This window comes from Filicampus tigris, chromosome 9 (genome assembly GCF_054856515.1).
Source record: "Filicampus tigris isolate MCC_2025a chromosome 9, RoL_Ftig_1.0, whole genome shotgun sequence".
NCBI classification, from domain to species: Eukaryota; Metazoa; Chordata; class Actinopteri; order Syngnathiformes; family Syngnathidae; genus Filicampus; species Filicampus tigris.
Window position 1 is genome coordinate 8,639,731 of NC_141225.1, and position 24,512 is coordinate 8,664,242.

The 24,512-nt window shown below is 41.0% G+C and overlaps 1 long non-coding RNA gene across 4 annotated transcripts; it reads left to right on the forward strand.

Annotated features, from left to right (window-relative positions):
* Positions 1 to 2,917: 2,917 nt before the first annotated feature.
* On the forward strand, positions 2,918 to 5,473 carry LOC147141822 (uncharacterized). Of its 4 annotated transcripts, none has more exons than XR_015088156.1 (4): positions 2,918 to 3,017; positions 4,268 to 4,388; positions 4,503 to 4,666; positions 5,395 to 5,473. It is a non-coding gene; the product is annotated as an uncharacterized LOC147141822 (long non-coding RNA). The 4 variants fall into 4 exon arrangements; XR_015088159.1 differs by lacking the exon at positions 2,918 to 3,017 and adding an exon at positions 3,608 to 3,757; XR_015088157.1 differs by lacking the exon at positions 2,918 to 3,017 and adding an exon at positions 3,639 to 3,905.
* The last annotated feature ends 19,039 nt before the right edge of the window (positions 5,474 to 24,512 follow it).

The following is a 24,512-nucleotide window of genomic DNA, read 5'->3' on the forward strand; positions in this document are numbered from 1 at the left end:
TTTAAAAAATATTACTATAAATTAAATACATTTATTTTAACCACAATAGAGATATTTTGCAAGCTACTTAAAAAAATATTATATATATTTTTTATCCTTATTGTTAAACTCCTGTTAAAATGTTATAAAAGTACATTTGTATATTTGAACTTCAACACAATCAAGTTAAAAGTTATTGATTAAATTGTTAAAATGTTACATAAAACAATACTAAAATAAGATATTGAGTGTAAAAATAAATTGTATTTCCCTTTTAAAAATATTGTGAAATATTAGGAATTAAATTGTTAAAATATTAATTACATTTAAACCACCATTAAGGAATAATTTACAAAATTGTTGAATTATTGCTCAAAGGTAGATCAAAGACAGCTAGATTGATGAGTGAGACCGTTTTAAAAAGTGTCTTAAACGTCTTTGATGCTTATTGAGAAGTGTGGAAAATGGGATGACATTTATTATGAAAGGTGCTGACCAGAAACACTTACTTTGCTCTTCATGTGATTGTTGCGTGCGTGTGTGTGCGCGTGTGCGTGTGTGTGTGTGGGTTGCCAAGAGTCAGGCCGCGCCCGCTGTGGAAATAAGGACACAATTGCGCAACCTGAAAACCACCAGACATCCTCATTGTTTCGTCATATGTGTCATATGTTGATGTCACGTGTTTTTTGTCAGATGTGTCCTATATACATTTGCCATTATTGGGGAAAGTGTTGCTTTTCAAACTGTCTTCCTATCCATGCTTGTTTTGCCCAAAATGCCTTTGTGTGAGATGAGTAATGATCTCTTTCACTTTAAGTCTGGAAGGTATGACAAGAATGTCTCCCCTCTCTCCTCACAAAGTCTACACTACTTTTGGTGCTTTTGGTAGTGGTATTTAATCATCCCAATATCATTGTTTAAAAAGTCAGTGATGGATACTGTACATGAGTTTTAGCCTGTTACGAACCTTTTATTCAACGTGCGCTATGGTGTAATGTTATGTATTATATAGATAATAGATATGTTACTATATATACCTACATTGACTGCCCCTCATCCACAGGCTCTGGGTTTTCAGTAATTCTACTTTGTGGATTTTTTTTGTACAATTTACAACTCTCGTATATTTTTGGGTGTAATTCCACAGTATGGCGGCACACTAGTTTGTTTGACACTGAGTCAAAATGAAAGAAGAATAATGAAAGCAATTAGCATCTGTAGTAAGTATCAAAATTTGTGTTAGCACCTGTTAGCATGTCTGCCCTGAGTTCTGGATATGAATGTCAGCTCAGGCTCTTCCTGTGTGGAGTTTGTATGTTCCATTTAACAAGTCTGCCCTACAGTCCAGCGCTTCTTGGTTCAAATCTTGGCACAGGCCCTTTGTGTGTGGAGTTCACGTTTAAAGCGGAAGTTAATACAAACAGGCCCCTTAGTTGAAACATGGCATTCTGATAAATTTTGCATTTGTGAAATATAAATTAAGCAGCAAAATGCACTAGTTTTTAGCCATCTCTGGGTGTGGCCATTTTGTCTTCTGGCGACTGAAAATGACATCACAACTGCTCACAACAACCAAGGCTGACCTGTTTTCTGAATCTAAGCCATGATTGGTCGTTGTGAGCAGGTGTGATGTCTTTTTCAGTCGACAGAAGACAAAATGGCCGCCTCCGGAGATGGCTAAAAACAAGTGGATTAACACTTATTCCACAAATGTGGTATTTATCAGAATGACCTGTTTCAACTGGTGGGCTTGCATAGAACATATTCTTGAAAAAAAAATGTTTGCGTTGACTTCCACTTTGAAATTGCTTGTGTGGGTCACCCGTGATCCTACATTGGACAGGCACTATAGAAAATGGATGCATGCATGTTCACTGTGATTTATTACTGATCAGTCCAGAGTGAAGCCCGCTTTTCTCATCAATATCAGTTGGGAAAGGCTCGAGCTCCCCTGTGACACTAATGAATAAAGTGCTATAGAAACTCAATGGAAGGATGTTCCCTGTGATTTATTGGCGACCAGGCCAGAGTGGACCCCGCTTCTCTCACCAAATCAAGGTCCAGTTCACCCACAACCCAAGTGAGGACAAGCGCTATAGAACATGAATGGGTGGATATGCCCTGTGAATTTTTGAGGACCAGTCCAGAGTAGATCCCGCTTCTCTTGCCTAATAGCTGCGACAGGCTCCAGATCACACCAAATGAGTGTAAGCGCTAAAGAAAATGAATAGATGGATTTACTGGCAAGTGGCTACAGTACGACCAGGGTGTACCCCGCTTCTCTTGGCAAAAGTGAACTGTGATTGGCTCCAGCTCACCCATAATAATAATAAGAACAGGAAATATGCAGTAGATGGATGTGTCCTGTAATTAATTGGTGACCAGCTTCTCTCGCCAAGTCAGCTGGGACACGCTCCACTTCACTCGTGAGCCTAATGAGGAACAGCGCTGTAGAAAAATGATGGCTTGATGTGTGCTGTGCCTGACGTTCCACATACGGGTGATCACTTGGCTTTAAATACACGCCAGCACTTTCTCGTGAGGATAAGTGGCTCAGATAATGGATGGGTGGATTTCCTCATGCTTTTCAAACGCAAGAGGTTGTAATGTCACCACCAGATGGCGCTAAGAACCTGTGTCGTGTCACTTAACCAAACATATTGAGAAAATTACATGAATCCTGTAATACAGAGTTAATGCATGAGAGGGCAGTATAGCAGCACAAATCACATCTACATCCAGCCACACGTCACATGTATAATGGAAGTAGTTAGGTCACGCTGGTTGGTCATTTTGTACAAGGTGCATTTCATGTCTGTGATTGGAGTCATTTACAATATGATCTCATTGTGAAAATAGTTCACTCGTGAGAATTCATGATTCGTGAGTGCAGTTTGTGTTTTCTTTGTTTTGTCCTTTTGTTAGATTTTTTTAGGGCTGGTATTACAAACAGGAAAAGTGCAATGATAATCAGAGAACAGGAACTGGAACTTGTGGTAAAAGGAAAAGCAAGAGCAACACGAGCAATGATTAATTAGGTATGTTTAGAAAATAATCAAATGATTATAAATGAAATTATTATCTTGTAAAGTTTTAAGTTTGACCTATAAAAGCTTCCTCAAGACAAGATTTACGTAAGTTATAGCTATAAATATTATGAAATATATTATTATTTATTATTATTATTTTAGGGTAATTGAACGCTCTAAAGGCGGCACGGTGGTCGACTGGTTAGCACGTCCGCCTCACAGTTCAGAGGTCGCGGGTTCGATCCCGGCTCCGGCCTCCCTGTGTGGAGTTTGCATGTTCTCCCCGTGCCTGCGTGGGTTTTCTCCGGGCACTCCGGTTTCCTCCCACATTCCAAAAACATGCATGGTAAGTTGATTGGATACTCTAAATTGCCCCTAGGTGTGATTGTGAGTGCGGTTGTTTGTCTCTGTGTGCCCTGCGATTGACTGGCAACCAGTTCAGGGTGTCCCCCGCCTACTGCCCAAAGACAGCTGGGATAGGCTCCAGCACGCCCCGCGACCCTTGTGAGGAGAAGCGGTACAGATAATGGATGGATGAATGCTCTAAATTGCCCCCAGGTGTGATTCTGAGTGTGTATGATTGTTTGTCTTTGTGTGCCCTGCGATTGGCTGGCAACCAGTTCAGGGTGTACCCCACCTGCTGCCCGAAGACCGCTGGGATAGGCTCCAACGCCCCCGCGACCGTTGTGGGGATTAAGCGGTATAGAAAATGGACGGATGGATGTATTCAAGGAGTTTGGTCTTTTCAGGTGTCTGTCCAGCAATCCAGTGTGACATTACACCAATATTTTGTGAGCTGCTAATTTCTGAAAAGAAGTCAGTGACATGCCTTGTGATTGGGTGGTGACAAGTCCAGGGTGTACCCCGGTCAACTGGGAAAGTCACCTGGGATAAGTTGTAATTTCATTATTATTATTATCATTATTATTATTATTGATATTATTATTAAAACCTGATATGCTAGAGAAAAAAACAAGGGCAGATTCAGAATCAGTGCAAAAAAAATCTAGTTTACTTGCATATCTGATTAAAAAAACATTTTGTAAAAATTTGTTGACAAGCGTAGTTGTCAAAATGTTACAAAAATTAAGTACTGTACATTTATTTGAGCCACAAAACACGAATTGTCTATTAATTGTTAATTTGTTGTTCAAATATTCTCTTCAATATCATTTTGACATTTTAACATGTTTCAGTTCATATTGAACCGTGTCATTTTGTCACTCTGTATCCTTACTTAAGCTCCTTATGTCTTCAAGAGGGAACATGGAGCAGAAGAAGATGCCGGAGAAGGTTTTTAACCATGTGACTCACCACCTCGCCGCTCTTGTCTTTCACTCTTATCACCTTCGCTGCAGCCTCTTTGAGGCCTTTAATCCTGTTAGTAGTTGAGAAGCAGTGTGATACCGTTTTGAGTTTTTACTGTGAAATAATGCACCGCCATCCTACAGGTTTCTTCTTCTTCTTCTTCTTCTTCTTCTCCTCTCTATGGAGATGTAGGAAGAAGGCTCCTGAGGTGCCAGGCAGGTGGGCTGGAGACACATCAAAGCTCTCGCTACGTCTGGAATGTCACCTTCAAGTGTATGGCAGGATGCTGGACAGGTCCTCCCAGACATCGACCAATCAGGGAATGAGCTGCAAGACATGAGTGAGCAAAGGTCAGAGTCGTTCAGAATCATTTCATTACAGCAAGTGGTTGGTTTGCTTTCTGGCGACAATTGCATTGACCTTGACGTGTAACCTTATTTTTTCATTATGGTTATTAACAATTGCTTTATTGTTTGAATTTATGTTTTGAAAATAAAAGAAAATAAATACTTTTGAACCACACAAAAATCATTTAAAAGGTAATAATTCCATTTTTTAAGTATTTTAAATAAAAATATATAAACATGTTTTAATATGAAGAAAATAACATTGCACTATTATGAATAATTAGATTATTGTATTTTTGGGCTGGCACCCGCTTCAGTTCCACATCCAATTCAAAATTCTATTGTCTGCATTCAAGGCCATCTAAGCAAGCAACGGCTTGAACACAAGCAGCGCAGCAACCCATGTAGACAGACAATATATCAATATTTATCATGTCCGAAAAACGATTTATATTTGTGCGGTACTGATAAGATGAGAGTGGAGTTGAGATATTTCAGTATATCTCAGTATGTTTGTCTTATACTACCCCCAGGTGGTCAAGGCGGGCAGCCTAGAAAGACTCCCACAGCGTCCCTTATTCATTATAAAAAATGCCATGTAGCCCTGTGTACACACACACACATATGCACGTTTCCATGGACAGCTCAATTAAGAGCTTGCATGGAGAAGATGGTGGTTGCACAGTGGAGTGCAGGATATATCAAATGTATGTCTAATGTGTTCTGTGCAGAATATGAGCTTCACCATCGAGGGAATTATCGACCGGTTTTGTGAATGTGAGTGGGCTCAAGTTATCTTTGACCTCCCGCCTGTCATTTCCTCCCTCCAATGCATTTACTCCGATGCCAGCATCCTCACTGTAGTGTATGTTGGATGTTGAATTGCTTACCTTGGCCCCTGTATGCAGTTTTTGTTTGACAACAAGGCTACAAAAACACCATTGCTGCAGGTTTTACCTTGCAGGAAATGTGTCACCCTATGCTTATGTGGCCATTTGGCATGCATCATCATTAAAGAGGACATACATGAGAGTAGCTCTAAAAGGTGCGAGGGCAGTTTCACTATCAATTCCACTCTCAAGGCCTTCCTCCCCCATCTTTAATGTGACCTTGTCCTTACCCCACTGTGATGAAGTCACTGCATGTGCCACTGGGATTCATGCTATTGATTATTCCACATCTACACTAGTCTACACCTACAACTATAGATGGATGGCTATCTAGATAGACAAATGAAATTATTGTTCAAATAAAAGACTTGAAAGTGTAAATGTATTTGAAGCACAATCTCGAAGAGCATGCGTTACTACTCATTTTATTAAAAGCAGAATGAAAAGACAGAAGTCATCAATAATTAACAATACAGGAATCATAATAACCCATACGTTGTGAACGTCTAAAATCCCCATGCATCACTTTGTATTGGATTTACAGGGTACAAAAAGCATTGATTTCTTACCCCGACAAAGGAGCAGAGGGGGGCTCATATGATCACATGGCTTACACACATGCACGTACACGCATAGGCACACACACTAATATCAAATCCCCATCTCACACAGGAGCCAAAGCCCCTCCACTTCCTGCACCAATGCAGAAACACACACACACGCAAATGCACCCCCACACACACCCGCACATGCACACACACACACAAACTCTCTCTGACGTCTAAAGAAAAATGGCAAGAACAATGTACAAACCCATCTAGAGAGGATTGACGTGTGTGTGGGGGTGTGTGGGTGTGCTTGTGTGTGCGCGTGCGGGGCGGGTGCGGTGTTTGTGTGCTGACTGTGAGATTTGAGGTGCAGTGAATATATTGTCTGGGCTTGTGGGGGCTGCTCTGTATTCAACTCAAGCATGTCCCAGCTCCTTGATAAAAATCCATTACTTGCACCTCTACGTGGGGGGTTTACAGTATTATATGTGGTGAGTGTGTGTGTGTGTGTGTGTTTTAATATTAATAATAATATTTTGCTGCATGGGTGCAAAGCAGTAATAAATGGAGCCCTCCGGAAAATTATTGGAGGTGTAATTGCTTCCACATCCACTTGTCACTCGGGGTTTGGTGTTTAATTACACTGCTAGAGTAAAAAAACAAAACAAACAAACACTAGCACAGTACACCGTGTTTGCTGTTCTGATTAAATGCAGTAGCACTGCACAACATTCTTTTGTCTCTCTCTCCATGAGTACTGCAACAAATTAATTGCTACAGAGAAAAAGACAAAAATTGCAACACAAAATCCAATATTTGAGTATAGTATAGAATAATATGTGTATATAATATTATTGGAATTTGTTTATACATTACATTATTTTAGGTAAATGTTGCAATGTAATATAGTGTGCATATTTCTTTTTTATTATACACATTTATGTTATATTAGTTTTTATGGCAACATCTTATAGCTATACATTTTGTACATAGTGTTACTATGTAGTCTTTATTTTATCAAATTAAAACTTAAATTTCTTACAGCACTAGTACTTACATTAAATTACTTCTTATTATATCATTTTATTACATGTTCTATAGTTTAATAATATGAAATATAAATATTTTATGTGTATTTAATGGTTAGTTATTATATATTTATTCTATGTTGGAAATAAATGTTATAATTTGTTAAACTATACATGTGTGCATTTTATTTGATATCTGATGTTTACCATGCATAAGTACAGTATGGAAGTTGCACACAAACAAACGAACTACACACTCATTTATCACCACCTGAGTCCTTCAACACATGTACACATACGGACACATGTACACACACACACACACACACACACACAAACATGCACATAGACACATTTTACACTTCGTAAGCAGTGAAGTCTGAACTGAGCATTGAGCTGCTTATTGGAGCGTGATGTCACACCAGAGGACGCAAATAAACGCTTAAAATTTAAGATGGATGAGGAAATGCTTGACATGCTGACATTATTTTGGTCCAAATATGCTCTCACAAATAATTAACAAACCCCCAGTAAAAAGAAAAATGTTTAAAAATGTATTTGCAGTGAGGTTGTTCCACTCCAGTCCTACAGGGTGTGCTAGTGATTATACACACGAGTACCAAATACATTTAGGACAAGACAAAAAAAACATGGAGCCTGATCTCTTAAGCTCCAAAATTGGCAAAGGGAAGATGTTATAGTTTTAAGGTGTATCACTTACTTACACTTACTCAACATTTACTCTGCTAACATGCTACTATAAATATCCCCATAGTAACACTCGTCTTCCACTCCCAAGTCAACATTGGCTACAGGCGATACTGTCCATGCCTATGGTGCTTTTAAAGGGACAGTGTCCTACAATGACCGTGAAATTAAATGTTAATTAAACATAATTTGAATTTTGGGGGTCTGCTGTCCGCGGGGGTGAGCCTGGGAATATGCTCTGACGCAAGCTTCACAATTACCAAATAAAAATCTTTAGAATTGCAAATATTAATTAATTTCTTAAAACCTGAACACAGTGGATATAAAAGTCTACACTCCCTGTTTTCGTGGTAAAAAAAAAAAAAATGAGACCAAGATAAATCATTTAAAATCTTTCACCATTAATGTGACCTCAGTCAGTGGGGGGAGAGGGGTGACATCTTTTCGAGAGGGTAAGTAAAACTGAAAGTGTGCACACCCTTTTATAACAGAAATTTGGCAGTGCTCAAAATTAACCAATCACTCCAAACATATTTTTTTCCAGAATATGTTCTATGCAGGCCCAATAGTTGAAACACGGCATTCTGATTAATATTGTGTTCGTGGAATATGAATTAAGCAGCAAAATCCACCCCTTTTTAGCAAGGGGGCGGCCATTTTGTCATTTCTGTCAACTGAAAATGACATCACAACTATTCAGGGCTCAGATAACGACCAATCACGGCTCAGCTTCAGAAAACCGGTCAGCGGTGATTGGTCATTACCCGGACCCTGACTAACTTGTGATGTCTCCTTTAGTCGACAGAAGTGACAAAATGGCCGCCCCCGGAGATGGCTAAAAACGGGTGGATTAACTCTTATTCCACAAACGCAATATTTATCAGAATGCCTTGTTTCAATTAGTGGGCTTGCATAGAACTTAGAACATAGAACATAAAACTCTTGAAAAAAACATGTTTGCAGTGACTTCTCCTTTAAGCTGTTCGAGTAGGCTTTACCTACCGTTTTTCTTTCTAGTGTTAGTTTTTTTGTGCTTACATTGACTAGTATTTTAAACAATTCAAAATTTGCTCCACCTTATCTTAGGCCCCAGTTCTAGCTGAAGAAAAACATCCCCAAAGCATGATCCTACCACCACCACGCTTCACTGAAAGTAGGGTGTGCTTTTGGCAGAGCTGGGCATCCTTAACCGTCACAAAGTTCCTGTCTGCATATTTAGCCGACCCACGTGGTCCCAGTCCGTCGACGTCGAGAACTTCATGTACACGTCACACGCAGCCGCCGCACAAGCAGACACGCTGCCAAATAAAGGAAAATCTCAAATAAAACAACAGACACACACATGCACAGCGTGGTGATTGGTGAAATAAAAACAAAATGGGGCACGTCATTGCATCTGTGGGACCGAAAGGTATACAACAGTTTTATTCTTTATTTGGCTGCGTGTCAGGTGTGCGGCACCTACCTGTGACGTGGTACCGGTTAAGTCCGTTCTCGACGCCATTTAGCTGACTCGTACTGACTGGAACCACGTGGCTTGGCTAAATATGCAGATGAGAACTTTGTGACGGTTAGGCGATGCCCAGCTCTGGCTTTTGATGATAAATGGCATTATGTTTGTACCAAACATACATGTTGGAATTAGGGACAAAAACGTGCCTTACATCATTTTATCTCGTTTTTTAGTGCTACCTACTGTAGATACTCTCTCTTTTTTTTTATACCTGTATTGCAAATGACAATTTTTTTCTTCAGTTGGACATTTGTAACTACCTTGCGTTGAGCAACTCGCCGTTAGCGGCTAATCGACCGTTAACTTGCATCACTGCCAATTGTGATCCAGACCTTTCGCTGCACCACCTTGAGAGGTTTACCACCTTTCTCCAACGTCAATCCCACAAGCAGCCTCACCTGCCTTTCAGGACCTCTACTGTTCGTTATCAAGCTAGCCAACCATCAATGCCAGCTACTCCTCTGCTAACATAGAACTTTACAAGTAGCCAGGGAGTTTGGGCGCCATCTTAGGTGCATTATACAGAAAGATCACAAAAATACACTGATAGGCGCAAGTAGATTTGTTTCTTGGTAAAAAAGATTGAGTCATGTTCGAATAACTGTGCTCTGCTTTTCGTGTGACATCCTCAAGCAGCCTGAGGTGCTCACTTTCAGTCATTGCCAATTGCACTAGTTGGTATTTTAACATGAAATGGCATCACCCCCTTGTTGCTAACCTCGTGGGCTCTTGGTACTCCGCTTGTGCAGTGAGTCAGGAAATGTGTGTCATTGCTTCCAGGCCACATAAATGAATTATGTCGCCCGGCGCCACCATCCGCACAACTGCAAATTCGGCTCGTCGGAGTCAAAAAACAAACAGAAAACACAGTGGGAGCAATGTCTATTTTTAGCATCAATCCAGTCTTCGTGCAAAGGAAATGTAACCATAAACCTGCAACATAACCCTTTAAAAAATTTAGTGTGCATTACTCACAAATTTTCATTATTCATGTTGGGCATTGGTCCCTTACCCATGCGGACTGAGTTTTCACTGTAGTTCCAGAAACTTGAGCACTGCTAATTTTTTCATGCTAATTAGCAAACATTAGCATGCTAGCGGAGATCTTACTAAAATACTGTCAAGCTAATAACATTAGCTTGTTCGCGTTGTGTATAATGACTAAAAATGTACACAGAAATGACATATTTCGTTGTTCGGATAAACTGGTGCTGGATACACTCAATGAGAAGCCAAAATTAGCTACGTTGCATGTGTGTTTGTGTGTGGGCCCAAGGCTGTGTGTGTTGCTGTGACCGTGCATCTACAACACATTCCTATATCCGTCCGTCTGTGTGGGTTGTGGAATCAGTGGCCCCCCGGGTGTCTCGTCACAGACTGTCCAACTGGTTTTAGTGGGCAGTTGCTCCTGGGAGTCTCGCAAAAACACAGTGGTGGTTGTTTGCAGCAGACGGAGCCTCACACTGTGGCCTTGTTGACCCCTCGAAGAGTCCGTGGCAATTATTATTATCACGATGTGCTATATTTCACTTGCTACTTACTTTTCTCAGTGAAACTATTCACTTGTAAGCAGCCAGACCAAAAGATTAGTTACACTTGCACAGTCTAATGAGGCACAATACAGGCTTTGTAATTGATTAATCGCACATTTTAATCAAATTAAAATATGCGTTTCAGTTTAAATGGGCTGTTTTCTACCTTTGGTACATAAAGCGCTTCACAGCGTTGCCTCATTTACTAACTGATGACGCAGCATCAGGAGCAACTGGGGGTTCACTATCTGGCTTAAGGACACATCGATATTGTCACAATGGCTGGGGATCGAACCCCCGACCTCTGGGTTGGGAGATGACCACGGGCATGCTGGAGCCTATCCCAGCTGTCTTCGGGCAGTAGGCGGGGGACACCCCGAATTGGTTGCCAGCCAATCGCAGGGCACACAGAGACAAACAAACAACCGCACTCACAATCACACCTACACAGACGAACAAACATCCACACTCACACTCACACCTAGGGGCAATTTAGAGTGTCCAATCAACTTACCATGCATGTTTTTGGAATGTGGGAGGAAACCGGAGTACCCGGAGAAAACCCACGCAGGCACGGGGAGAACATGCACACTCCACACAGAAAGGACGAGGTCGGAATCAAACCCACGACCTCTGCACTGTGAGGCGGACGCGCTAACCAGTCGACCACCGTCAGTTGTAGCTTTTTGTTTACACTATTTTGTTTAAAATAAAATTCTCAGGTTGTAGGAATCTATCAGGCGTGAAATGCACTTACGCATTCAAGCTTGCACGTGTAAGTAGACAATTTACACACCCTGTTCTCTCATGTATCAACTATTTAATAAGGTCTAACTGCGTGCAGACATGCAGAATAAAAGCAACCCGCGTGAAAGTTTAATGTGTTTGTCAATATGTTATGAAAGTGCTTCACTGCTGCTTTCTCTTGGGCTTCTATTGTACAAAATATGACCCCCAAAAAATCTTCACTTCACTCCCAAAATAAATCTGTTCATTCACTGTGGAGAGAAGTCACTTGCCAAGTCAGTCTTTTAAAAACACACACGGGTTGGTCACCAGCATGGCTGTGCAGTGACATTTTTGTTGGAAGGGGATTATTGGGACTCAAACCGTAGCGGCCTTTAATTGCCAAGCCACAAGCAGCTGCACGTGCTTTGAGCTTCAAAATGCACGTTTCATTTTAGGACAGGTTTTTAGGGGAGGACTTAATCACAGGGTAAAGAGACCGCCATCCACTTTCACTGTATCCTACATCTAATTCGGCGTTGTCTCATTTGTATGCTTCATTGGCCTTAACCACTGTCTTAAGCAGCCTCACATCCAATGTTAACATTTAGTCACGATCAAACCTCTTGGAATGAAGCTTGTAGCTATGCATTCAGGCTGTTTAAACGTACACAATAAGTTTTTAAGTACAGTTCACTTGTATTTAACTTTAAGTACAAAACATTTGCATAAAAACTTCACCTGGTTTTTTTTTACGTACCATTGTTCGTTTTCCTTTTATCGAAGCGCATTTTTAATGTTCAAGTTGCAGTGCAAACATACAGTGGCTTTCAGCAATATTGAATACATGAATGTTTTCGATGAACATTTAGGGCTACTAGCTAATGTACTTGAATGTTGGTCATGATGGTGGTACTTGGTGAGCTTAGTTTTTTATGAGGTGGTATGTGGTTTAAAACGTTAGAGAACCATCGCTTTAGTTATTTTTGACCCCATCTTTGGTCTGCAATTACTCCTAACCAATTCAAACAGTCCCAGCGTTAGAATGTTCATCCCATTCAGAACAATATTATTTGTTTGTCACTCGATATAATATTGCATATCCCGCCCCAACCCAGGATGAATTTGAATTAACTTCTAAGCCGAGCAATAAGTCAGCAGAATCAAAAGATGCCAAACCCTTGTCCTTAAATGGACTCAGCCAATCGGTGTCCACATTTTTAATTCCAGCTAGCTGCATATCTTCTGCCAAAGTTCATTTTAAAAAAGCCTCTGCAGCTTCTTCTGCTACACTACCACGCTGTATCTCCAGGACCTCATTTAGCTGTGACGCACACACAAACACACACGCACGCACACGCCCACACACACACACCATTGCACTGCTGTTCATCCTCAGGGGAAGTGCTGAGTGTCTCATCTCATCCCATCACACTCCCCCTTCTCCTCCTCTTCCTCTGAGTAAAATGAAGAGCAGGGATGTTTCCACTCTCTCGTCCCACTGCTGCTTCCTAAAAAGTGGAGCTCCTCCAGCTGGAGAGATGCTTGAAGAAAACAAAATGGGTCACCTAAACCTGACAACATGACGCATTCCAACAAAGTAATACTGTACAAACATTGCAGAAGATAATGTGTCTGAATCACATTTTTCAAAAAGTCGAGAATGGATGGATGGACGGATGATCAATCAAGTCACTTTTTTTTTCCAGATGTGATTTTTCTGACAAACTGTAACCGACAAATGTGGTTAGGCCAGATTTACATTGCATGGTTAAAGTGGCACAATTCAGATTATATTTAATGATCCGTTAAAGTCATTCGGAGATTTGTTTCTAAATGCATTCTACATGTTTCAAGGTGATTACTAAAAACGTGCAAAGACGGAGAACTATGTAATGTACAGAATTTTGAGGAAATAGCGGTGAATAGAGATGATTCACCGTTTCTATGACTACAGCGTGCAGTTAGCTTGCTAGCTATGCGCACACCCGGAAAATGCGTCTTACCTGAATGATGGAATTTACAGATCAGCTCAATGTCGATACTGTATTTAAATTCCCAAGTAAGCCCTGTCTGCAGAGCGAGAGGAGCGATAGCAGCTAATAGCCACAAGCATTTTCCGATATTTTCCAGCTACCAGAGGCTTTAAGTGGGTATACAGGGTTTCCCAAAACATTTGACACTCCAATGTAATTGCGTTTAAGATGATGTCCCATTTTTTGGGACACTCTGTATTTTCATATGTGAGGTTGTGTAGTCATGAGACAGTTACTAGTCTAAGTAGCATCATCCATTTAACGTGGTTGTAGCAGTGGTATTTGAATGGCAATTGATGCATGAGCAGGGCGGGGTTTCAGCACAATGACTTCATTTAAATTTGGCTGGTTGTTTACAACACTTTTTCCGTGGTGTGTTAAATTTACACGGAACTCATTTTCACTTTGTAGGGACTATGCTGCTGAATATGCTGCTAAGAATGTAGAATGTGACGATTACTCTCATTTAAAATGCTTGGTGGGGGAGGGGAAGAGTCAAAACTGCAGCCCAACTAAAATGCTACGTTCTAATTAAGTTGTAGCATTAAAGTATTATTGATGGTACAGTGGTTCAGTGATGCTGCAAATACGATTCTGAATGTCCGTCTTGAAATGTGGCCTGTAATTGACTGGTGTCCAGTCGTGGGTGTAATTTGCATTTCACCCATGTGGACTTTGAATTTTTCCTCCATTGAAAGAGCAAATTCAGCCTCCACCTAAGGACTTCATTTAGAGTGTATTGCAGTCATTGAAGCGCAAGCTTCCAAGAAATATGAAAGCCAAACTTTGCAGTTCCCCAGCTAAGCTGCCCTAATTTAGTCCATCTGAATTAGCATGAAAGTACTTGGATACACTTTTTAATTCTCTCGCTTCATATATTATTAGAAATTCTGGTGGGTGATGATATGCTGGCTTGAGGAGGAAAGATGTGAAGAAAAAGCAGACTCACATTGAAACTGAAAGACAGAGCGGAGGCTGCAAGTCACGTATTTCACGACGCCTCGAACGCAGCTAGTCTCTCGCCCTGCCTCTCACCCCCCCGAAATTTAGATTTTGGTCTGTTTTACTGCCGCTTCTCCCCTGACCCCTTCTTTTCTACTGCTTGGACAAGTGACTAGGTGGTGATGAGCAAAGTGCGGCTGTCTGCATCGACCAACCGGGACCGGCCCTGAGGAGAACCAGGCTTTATCCGACTGAGCGGCAAAGGTTTGCGGATGTTTGCGCATGGCCAGAGTGTTTTTTTTTTTTTAATCATGGTTCATTCAAGCTTGTAAAAGGTTGCAAAGATGTTCCCCAGACACTCTCAAAGTGATTTAATGGTCACAAACAGTTTTACAAAACTGGCCACTCAGCATCCTTTGCAGCCTGGTCATCCCGAAAGGGGGATCCCTCAAATGAGATCCCTTCTTAGGGTTTTCCCCGTGAAATGGGTTTCTCAGAGTTTTTCCTTGCCTTGTTTGATTTTGTGAACTGTGGGTCTATGAACCCCTTTTAGATAGTTTTGTGATAGTGATAAAAAGCTATACAGTAAGAATAACTTGACTTGAAAAAAACTCTCTTGAAATCTTCATAAATGGGTGACGTAAAAGATGACGCATTAAGTCAAACATGACTTGTGTTGAGTAACAGGATGAGGCGTTAAATAACAGCATGCGTGAGTGAGTGTGAGCGAGTCAGAAGTGGAGATTTGTGTTAAATCTGGATTAATGATGGCAAGCATCCCCCCTTTTGGACCACTCTTATGATTTGATGAAAACCATGGCGAGGAATTTGGCACCCTGCGGTGACCACTGTGTGTGTAGGTGTGTGTGCGTGCATGCGTGCGTGCGTGCGTGTGGGGGGCGGGGTTTATTTCATAAGCGCGACACCCTACGGTGACAATAGCATATAATTCAGAGGGAACTGAAGAGCTTCATGACAACTGATGCAATTGTAGCCCATGTGGTGGTGTACCTAATATTGTGGCCGGTGACTGTCTATATTATAAAAGGTGCAGTCATATGAGACATAACGTGACAGTCAACACTGTGGTCTTTCATTTTTACCACCCAGGAAGTAAGCTGAACGGCATTCCTCACATTCACATGAGGTGGCCTGGAAGGGTGTTTATTTTTTCTTGCATGATAGTGGTGGAAACATTCCTGTGCATTCAGCTCACCTGTCAAGAGCGTCCAAATGCCTCAATCATGACTATCGTGCAATGGGAAGATGACTCCACGATAGCCATGATTGAGGCATTATTGTTATTTGCTTATTGTTTCGCCACTTGCAAAATGCAAGAAACAGCATTGAACGGACCCTCAAATATCACATCAAATGATGCGTCTCAATTATGCAAACTGGGCTATTCAGAGTTTGAAACATTTTGTGTGCCCATGGAGACACAATTCCCTTAAAACTCTCACGCTTTTTCTCATTGGGAATGAATGGGTAATCTTTGAAAAAGCAATGATGAGTCCCTTTTTCCCCAGGCATGTTTTTCTGGCATAAGTGTAACTGACAAATGTGGTCCGCATCTTCTTTTTGACTTTGAACTTTCTTTCTGAAATGAGAGAAAATTCAGCTTTGAAGAAAATTTCCATTAGTGTGTATAGCATGAAGTAAAGTGGACACAGGCACATTGTTTTTTGGGGGTTTTTTTTGTTGCCATTTCTGGGTTTGGCCAGAGCTCAGGGTGTGCATGTGGATGGTTTCCTACCACCCGTCACAAAATTGCTTACTTTTCAAGTTGCTAAAAAGTAACATTTGAGTTCAGGATCTTTATCTAACTCAGCCAGACCCCTCAATCCGTCCATTTTCTTCAATTTAACCGAGGTCTGGTCGCGGAGACAGCAGCTTTAGCAGAGCAGTCCTGATTTCCCTTTCCACAGCCACTTCGTCCAAGTTTTCCAGGGGAATCCCAAGTCCTTCCCAGGCCAGCCGGGAGAAATAGTCTCTGCAGCTCGTCCTGGGTTGTCCCCAGGGCCTCCTCAGTGGGACATGCCCGCAACACCTTACCAGGGAGGCGTCCAGGAGTCATCTTGATCAGATGCCCGAGCCACCTCATCTGGCTCCTCCCTACGCGGAGACGGAGTGGTTGGACTCTGAGTCCTTCCCGGATAACTGAGCTTCTCGCCCTGTTTCAAAGGAAGAGCCCGGACACCCTGCCGAGGAAACTCATTTTGGCCGCTTGTAACCAGGATCTTGGTCTTTCGGTCACGACCCACAGCCCGTGACCATAGGTGAGGGCAGGAATGTAGAATGACCGGGAAAACGAGAGCTCCGCCTTCCAGCAAAACTCCCTCTTCACCACGACAGACCCGTTCCATTCTCCCCGCACTAATGAACAAGACTCCAATATACTTGAACTCCTCCAATTGGGGCAGGATCTAATTCCCGACATGGAGAGGGCACTTCACCTCTTTGGAGGACCATGTAGTTGGAGATCCCGGATTAATGAAGCCAACAGTATTACATCATCTACAAAAAAGCAGAGATGCAAAACTGAGGCTACCAAACCTCAACACCTTGGCCGCACCAAGAAATTCTGACCATATAGGTTATGAGAAGAATCTGTGACCAAGTGCCACCTTGGTAGAGTCCAACGCTCACTAATAACGAATCCAACTTACTGCTGGTAATGCAGAACAAACTCTCACATCGATTGTACAGGGGCTAAACAACCCTTCTTTAGGGGGTTCAGTAACCAATATTCCCAAAGCACCCCCCACAGAACCCCCCAAGGGACACGATCGAACGCCCTCTCCGAGTCGGCAAAGCACATGTAGACTTGGTCACCCTCGAGGACCTGGCCGAGGGGGGGAAAAGCTGGTCCACTGTTGCATTGACAGGATGAAAGCCAGATTGCTCCTCCAGCAAATGCCCTGTTGACAACACACATAAAAAACTTCACAATGAAAGTAAACACTCAGCAATGAGATGTTCACTGAACTGAACTGTGAAATTATGAAAAGAAAAAAACAGCAGTTAGAATTTCACTTCAATTACTCTTTGGCAAATGCTTACAATTATAAATAAACTACCCTAAATATATCATGTAAAGTCTACATTGTCTAGTACTTAGTAAGTACACACACGCACACACACACACACATCATTCAGCAACATGGTGACCTATTTAACATAGCAGGAGGCCTGTTCCGAGGCAACATCTGCACACACTGCTGCTTCTTCTGCTTCCCAACACTTTTTTGTCTAATTCAAACACTGCAGCAATGGGTGCATTATAAATGCATTTTGCGTGTATTGCACACTGCAGTGGCATTAATAATGTTCCATGCGGCAAATTTGAACGTGTGCTTGTGCCGTGTATGAAGTCCATCGCTGCATACATCAGCTAGAACAAGAGTGTGAGACTGGATTGGAAGCAGCCGGCCAGATGTTAAATCCTGCAGTAATTTGCCCCAGTTTTAACTCTTTATCTCACACTCCAATCTGATTTTGCTGTGTGGTTTTAGGGCCATAGATAAGTGTGTTACGTGTGTGCATGCGTGTGCACACATATATATATATATATATATATATATATATATATATATATATATATAATATATATATATATATATATATATATATATATATATATATAATATATATATATATATATATATATATATATATATATATATATATATATATATATATATATATATATATATATATATATAGGATAAGCGGTTTGGAAGATGACATGACATATATATATACACACATATATATACATTTATATTTATATATGTATATATATATATATATATATATATATATATATATATATATATATATATATATATATATATATATATGTATGTATATATATATATATATATATATATATATATATATATATATATATATATATATATATATATATATATATATATATATATATTTTTATACATAGATTTATACGTATGTATAATAAATAAATAAATACAATTCAAATAAAAACATGGACGTACACCCAAAATCTGCGTTCGCTATTCGTTTACCGTTTAACAAACAAGGTCCAACTCAACTCAAATGGGTTACTCATTGCACTTTTGCCGAAAAACACATCATAGACCCCCCCAAAGAGAGAAAAGTCCAATTTGATCATAATGGAAAATCGAATGCACTTTGATAGGGCTTCATCTATACCAGATGTTGTCCAAAGCGCTTTACCAAGCCTCATATTCACATTTTTGAAAATATATCAGAGTGTACACTGACGCGCTAATGCACCCACATCCTTTTTACTTTTTAAAATGACTTTAACCTCCAGGATCCCTCACCATACGCTGACCAAAGGCACCACCCAGGTTGTTCCTCTGGGCCAATTTTAAATCCATCCGCTTTGCATTGGTTGTACCAGCTGCTAGCTAGAGCTAAGCTAACCTGAGTATTTTTGTCTTCAGTCTGGCATAGAAGCTTGCAAACCCTGCTGGGCTTTATTGACTGATTGCTTAACACTTGAATTTAATGCTCATTTGAAGGTATTGCACTTTTTTCCCCCCTTTTATTTTCCTCGCTTCATTTCGAACATGTAACAAAAATAAATAAATACATAATGGGAAGAAAAAAAAAACATTCAAAGTGCATAAAAAAACTGAAACAAACAAACAATGACAAAAATGAAAAAAAAAAACATCCAAACAGAATTAGTCATCAATTGAGAGGTGCTAAATAAAGAGTAAGACAGTGGTCGACCCATTGGCAGTATTTTAGACATATATTACATGTTCGAAAAAGAGTAGGAAGGACTTGTATAAACTTTCAGACACAATGGGCACTACCCAGCAGCAATCATTGTTGTTCTTATTAAAGAGTTTATTGGCTTGATTTATTCTGCAGCAGTGAAATATGTCACACATACTGAGACGTGAGTGTAGCCATCCAAACGTTCCTCCGTGACAATCCACGCGACAATATGCTATGACCAGTTCTGACTCAAATCAGAAAATTCTGATTCGCCGTTAGTTTTTAACGGCCAATTCACTTCTCTAGTCGAGTTACGACACATTTGTGCACAGCACTAATATATATGTATATACAGCGGGTGTGTCTGGAACGGGGCTTCGCTATATAAACAGGCCGAACAATCTTGATTATTGTGTGTACACACAAATCCTATTGCTCAGGAGTGGTGGTGGTGTTTATGTGCAATGGTTTAGCATGCCACCATTGAAGAGCTCTCATGTTTCCTGTGGGAGAAAAAGTAATGCTGAGTGATGGTGATTCTCTACTTCTTCTTCTCCTTAGTCTGCATGCAGACCGATTATAAAAAGTGAAACGTGAGCGCATTCCAGCGTCGGGGTCAAGGCAGAGCCGGTGTAGCTGCACAGCTGAAGGATCACTGAAAGATGAGCGATGTGGCTGTGAGAAAATGAGAGCACGCAGAAATTCATACGCAGGCACGCATTGTTGTACCCCTCCCAAGTAATTTCATATATTCATATTTTATATTTTCCTTGTCAGATTCCGTAATACTGGACAGCAAAGACACATTCTTTTTGTTTTATCTCTTAGATGATGAATAGTTACTAGGTTTTTCTTGGTTTTCAGTTTCAGATTTCTGTAAGAATCTGAACTGTTTTCTGCATTTTTGGACGTTTCGCTCCTGTACCTGCAGAATGTTTACAGCACCCCCGTTTTTATTGAGCGGAGAATACTGGCTTGTCCATGATGCTACAACTGCAAGGAGCTATAATCGTGAACAGTTTCGCCCCCACCTAACATTGATTTGAATGCCTCCCAGAGGAGGTAGAATAGAATAGAACTTTATTGTCACTGGACAAATATGGAGAAAAATGAGCGCTCAAATGTAGTAAAGAGAAGCGAGTGAGCTTGCACAGGAGAAATGAACCATCATCCTTTTGGCATGGTACTCGCCAAGACAATTCACAGTGCATTACATAAAACATGCTTTACGTAAAAGCATGACAGCGACTGGCAGTGGGCAAGCAATCAGGCAAGCATGGATCTTTATCCCCCACCTTCCCTCCCCTCCGTAGGATAACAGTACAGCTAATAGCAACAACTAGCTTCAGGCCGTTTAAACAAAAGGCGTTAGCACAACAGAATTAGCTCCTTACTGTCCGCGCAGCGTGTGGAGGTGATCACGAGCCTGCATCTTCATGTCACAGGGTTGCCTACCAAGCACTTGTGTGCGTTGTCACCGCTTGCAGCCACCAGCTTCGGGGTGAGTGAAGCAGCATGAGAGTGAGGTAAGACCTCATCGCACAAGCGTCAATGTTCAGCAAACAAAACGTTCCAGCGAGGAGGGTCACTGCACAGCCGAGTGTGGCCGCATTGGAACGCACCATTTCGGCTGGTCCGTTCCATTGGACGGCGTGTTGTCGGTCGAAAAACTGTGGCCATTCCTCATCCAAATAAATGTGCACGTCCACTCATTCCCACTTCAGTCCCTGTAAATATCCTGACTGGTGTTAAATGCCTTGCCCATCCTAACTGTGATCAGCAAAGAAGCAGTGTGTTTTTTGGGGGGGGGGGGGGGTTTAAGCAAAGAAGCAGTGTGCGCTCGTCCCAGCATAAATGTATGTAGCTCTGCTCACTTCCACATTTCCTCATTCTCATAAATCAGCCACGGAGAGGTTAATCCTTTTGATATGTTGAAGTGGTCATTAGTAAAGATGTCCACATACATTTTAGTGCCAGTTGATCACCGTTTTTGGACGTGAGAGACAGAACGTTAAAAAACAAAAAATCCAGTAATCACATGTACGATTTTTAAACAATTTATTCGTAAAAGTTATTTTTAATACTTTGTAATGTAGCCTTGGTTGGCAATGACAGAGGTCAAATAGCTCCTGTAATTCTTAACCAGGTCTACACACACTTTGGTTGGTATTTTGGCCCACTCCTCTGCACACATCGTCTCTATAGAGCTGTGATGTTTGAGGTTCTGTCGCATTGCAACACGGAGTTTCAACTCCCTCCACAGGTTTTCGATTGGTTTGAGGTCTGGAGACTGGCTAGGCCACTCCAGAAACTTGATATGCTTTTCACGGAGCCACTCCTTAGTTTTCCTGGCTGTATGTTTTGGATTGTTATCATGCTGGAAGACCCAGCCATGTTTCATCTTCATTATTCTTTGACCAAGGGAAGGAGGTTTTTACCCAAAATGTCACAATATATCGACCCATTCATCTTACCATTGATACGGGCCAGTCTTCCTGTCCTTTTTACATAAAAGCATCCCCAAAGCATGATGTTTCCACCACTATACTTCACAGTAGAAATGGTGTTCTTGGGATACAACTCAGCATTCTTCTTCCTCCAAACACGGCGAGTGGTGTTTAAACCAAACATTGGTCTCATCTGACCACATCACATTCACCCGATCCTCCTCTGGATCGTCCAGATGGTCTTTAGCTAATTTCAGATGGGCCCTTACATGATTTTGGCATAGTAGGTGAACCTTTCAGGCAATGCAGGATTTCATCCCATGACAACGTAACGTGTTACTTACCAGTTTCCTCTGTTCACAGGATCATTTGAACCCCACGAGGAGAGATCTTGCATGGAGCCCCACTCCGAGGGAGATTGTCAGTGATGTTAGACTACTGCCATTTTCTAATAATGTTTCCAACTGTTGATTTTTTCTCACCAAGTTGTTTACCAATTGGAGTTTAACTTGTCCCGCCTTTGTGCAGTTGTACAATTTCATAACTGGTGTCTTTGAGTTGTTTGTTTTCTAGCTGCCCAATACTTATTGGCCGCCCATTTTCACAAATAAACTGTTTAAAAATCAAACAATGTGATTTCCTGGATTTTTTTAAAATTTACATTATGTCTCTCACACTTGCTGTGTACCTATGATGAAAATTACAAACCTGTCTTATCTTTTTAAATAGGCGAACTTGGACATTTTTAAGTTGCCAAATACTTATTGGCCCCACTGTATATATGTACGTACAAAAAGTGTCTTGAGTCTTGGCCTGTGTGAGAGCGACAGCTGACAAGTCGAGGCTGGAGAGGGAGGAGGGGTCAGGAAAGGGGGGCAGCATAGGGGGTGTTCAATGGCCAGACAGTCCGCTGCTGGGATCCCGGGGGAAACTGAATTAGATGAGACGACGGCACTACTGTTGCAGCTGTTGCTCCCTCCAACACATGCACACACATACAGGCTCCACTTTAAATCTGGTCATGATTATTAAAAAAAAAAAAAAAAAAACACAAAGTGATACACGCAACAGTCCATATATCCTGCTAGCAATATACTCAAGCTTGTTGAGATGAATTTAGACACATAATTGTGACAAATTCTGCAGATAATTATAAAGAAAAAGAGGAAAGGTAATCTTTTTTCTCTTACATTGGAATAGTCACAACAATGCATGGTATGCCACAGCTTGTTGCTGAGAATTCAAACATTAAAATAGATTGCGGGGATGTATTTGGAGCCGAAATAGTTACAACAGTGTATCGTATGCTGATTGCATCTCAGAATTCAAACATTAGGATGGATTATAGGGATTTATTTGAAGTCAGAAGTGTACTGTGTATGTGGAAGAAGTGGAAGTGAAAGAAAAAGGTGACAGCAACTTTTCTTGCTGTATTCTCTGATGACAGTCCAAAACAATGCATGGTGTGCTGCTGGCTGCAGAGTGCAAGATTTATTCTAACCCCAAAAATGTGTGTGGAAGAAATGGAAGGAAAAGGAAAAGATGAACTGACATTTTTGCAGTATGACGGAATAGTGACAACAGTGTGACGCTTTCCATTCTGAATTAGAACTTCAGATTGGATTATCATAACGTGGCTGCAAATAAAATGCTGTGTGTTGAAGAAATTATGCCTGCCGCTAAAAATTTGAACTCCTGAAGTGATTTCCGAATTTATTTGGACTCAAAATGTTGCATGTTTGAATAAACAGAAGCAGGGGAAAATGTAGATGAATGGCTAGTTTGGGAGTTGATTTTGGAATAGTTGCAGCAATACATGCTGGATGATAGTGGTAAAAAAATCAAGATTTTTGGGTGTGTGGAAGTGTGAAAGACAATAAACGAAAGAAGATGACATACCACTTTTACAGTATTACATAAAAATTAAGTCACAACAGTGCCAGTTATGCTGGCCACTTGGAATTAGAACATCACAATGGATCGTTGAGATTCAAGTGCTCCCAAAATGTTGTAGTTGGAAGAAAAGGAAGTGAGCAAAATACTGTAGATGAAAATCCACGTTTTTCCAATGTTAGGTTAAGTAATAATGGAAGTGCATGCTAGGCAGTAGGCAGTTTACCTCTCAGAGATTAGAACATCAGGCTAGTTTGTCTGAATACAATATGTTTGGACCCTCAAAATCTATTTGGACCCAAAATGATGTGCGTGTGGACGACATGGAAGCAAAAGAAAACGATGAAAGGCAGTTTGATATTGGAGAGGTCACAACAGTGCATCGTATGCTGGTTGCTATTCAGAACGAGAACATCAGTATGAACTGTCAGGATTTATTTTATATTGAAAATGGTGTGTGTGTGTGCGTGTGTAATGTATGTTGGTAAGATCAACTCTGCTCCATCTCCAGTACTGCAACAAGCAATTGCTTTGTTTTTATGTATTCATTTTGACAAGCACGCATGATACAATCAGAATGGAGCCCAGAGAAATTTGTAACAAAACCTATGGTGTTTTTTTGTCTTCTTTTTTTTTTTGCCCTGGAGGCAAACAAAAGTTGACGCCGTCAGAAGCGTGTCGCACGGTCTCAGCGTTTTACTTATTGAAGATGCTGTCTGTATACCGCTCCATATTTAGAAATCAATTTAGAGTGCAGCTAGCGAGCCAGTTCCATCAACTTTTTAGTCATGCAGCAGCACTTTAACACCCAGGGGGTAAAAGGGAGAGAGAGCTGCAAGATGGCTTTAT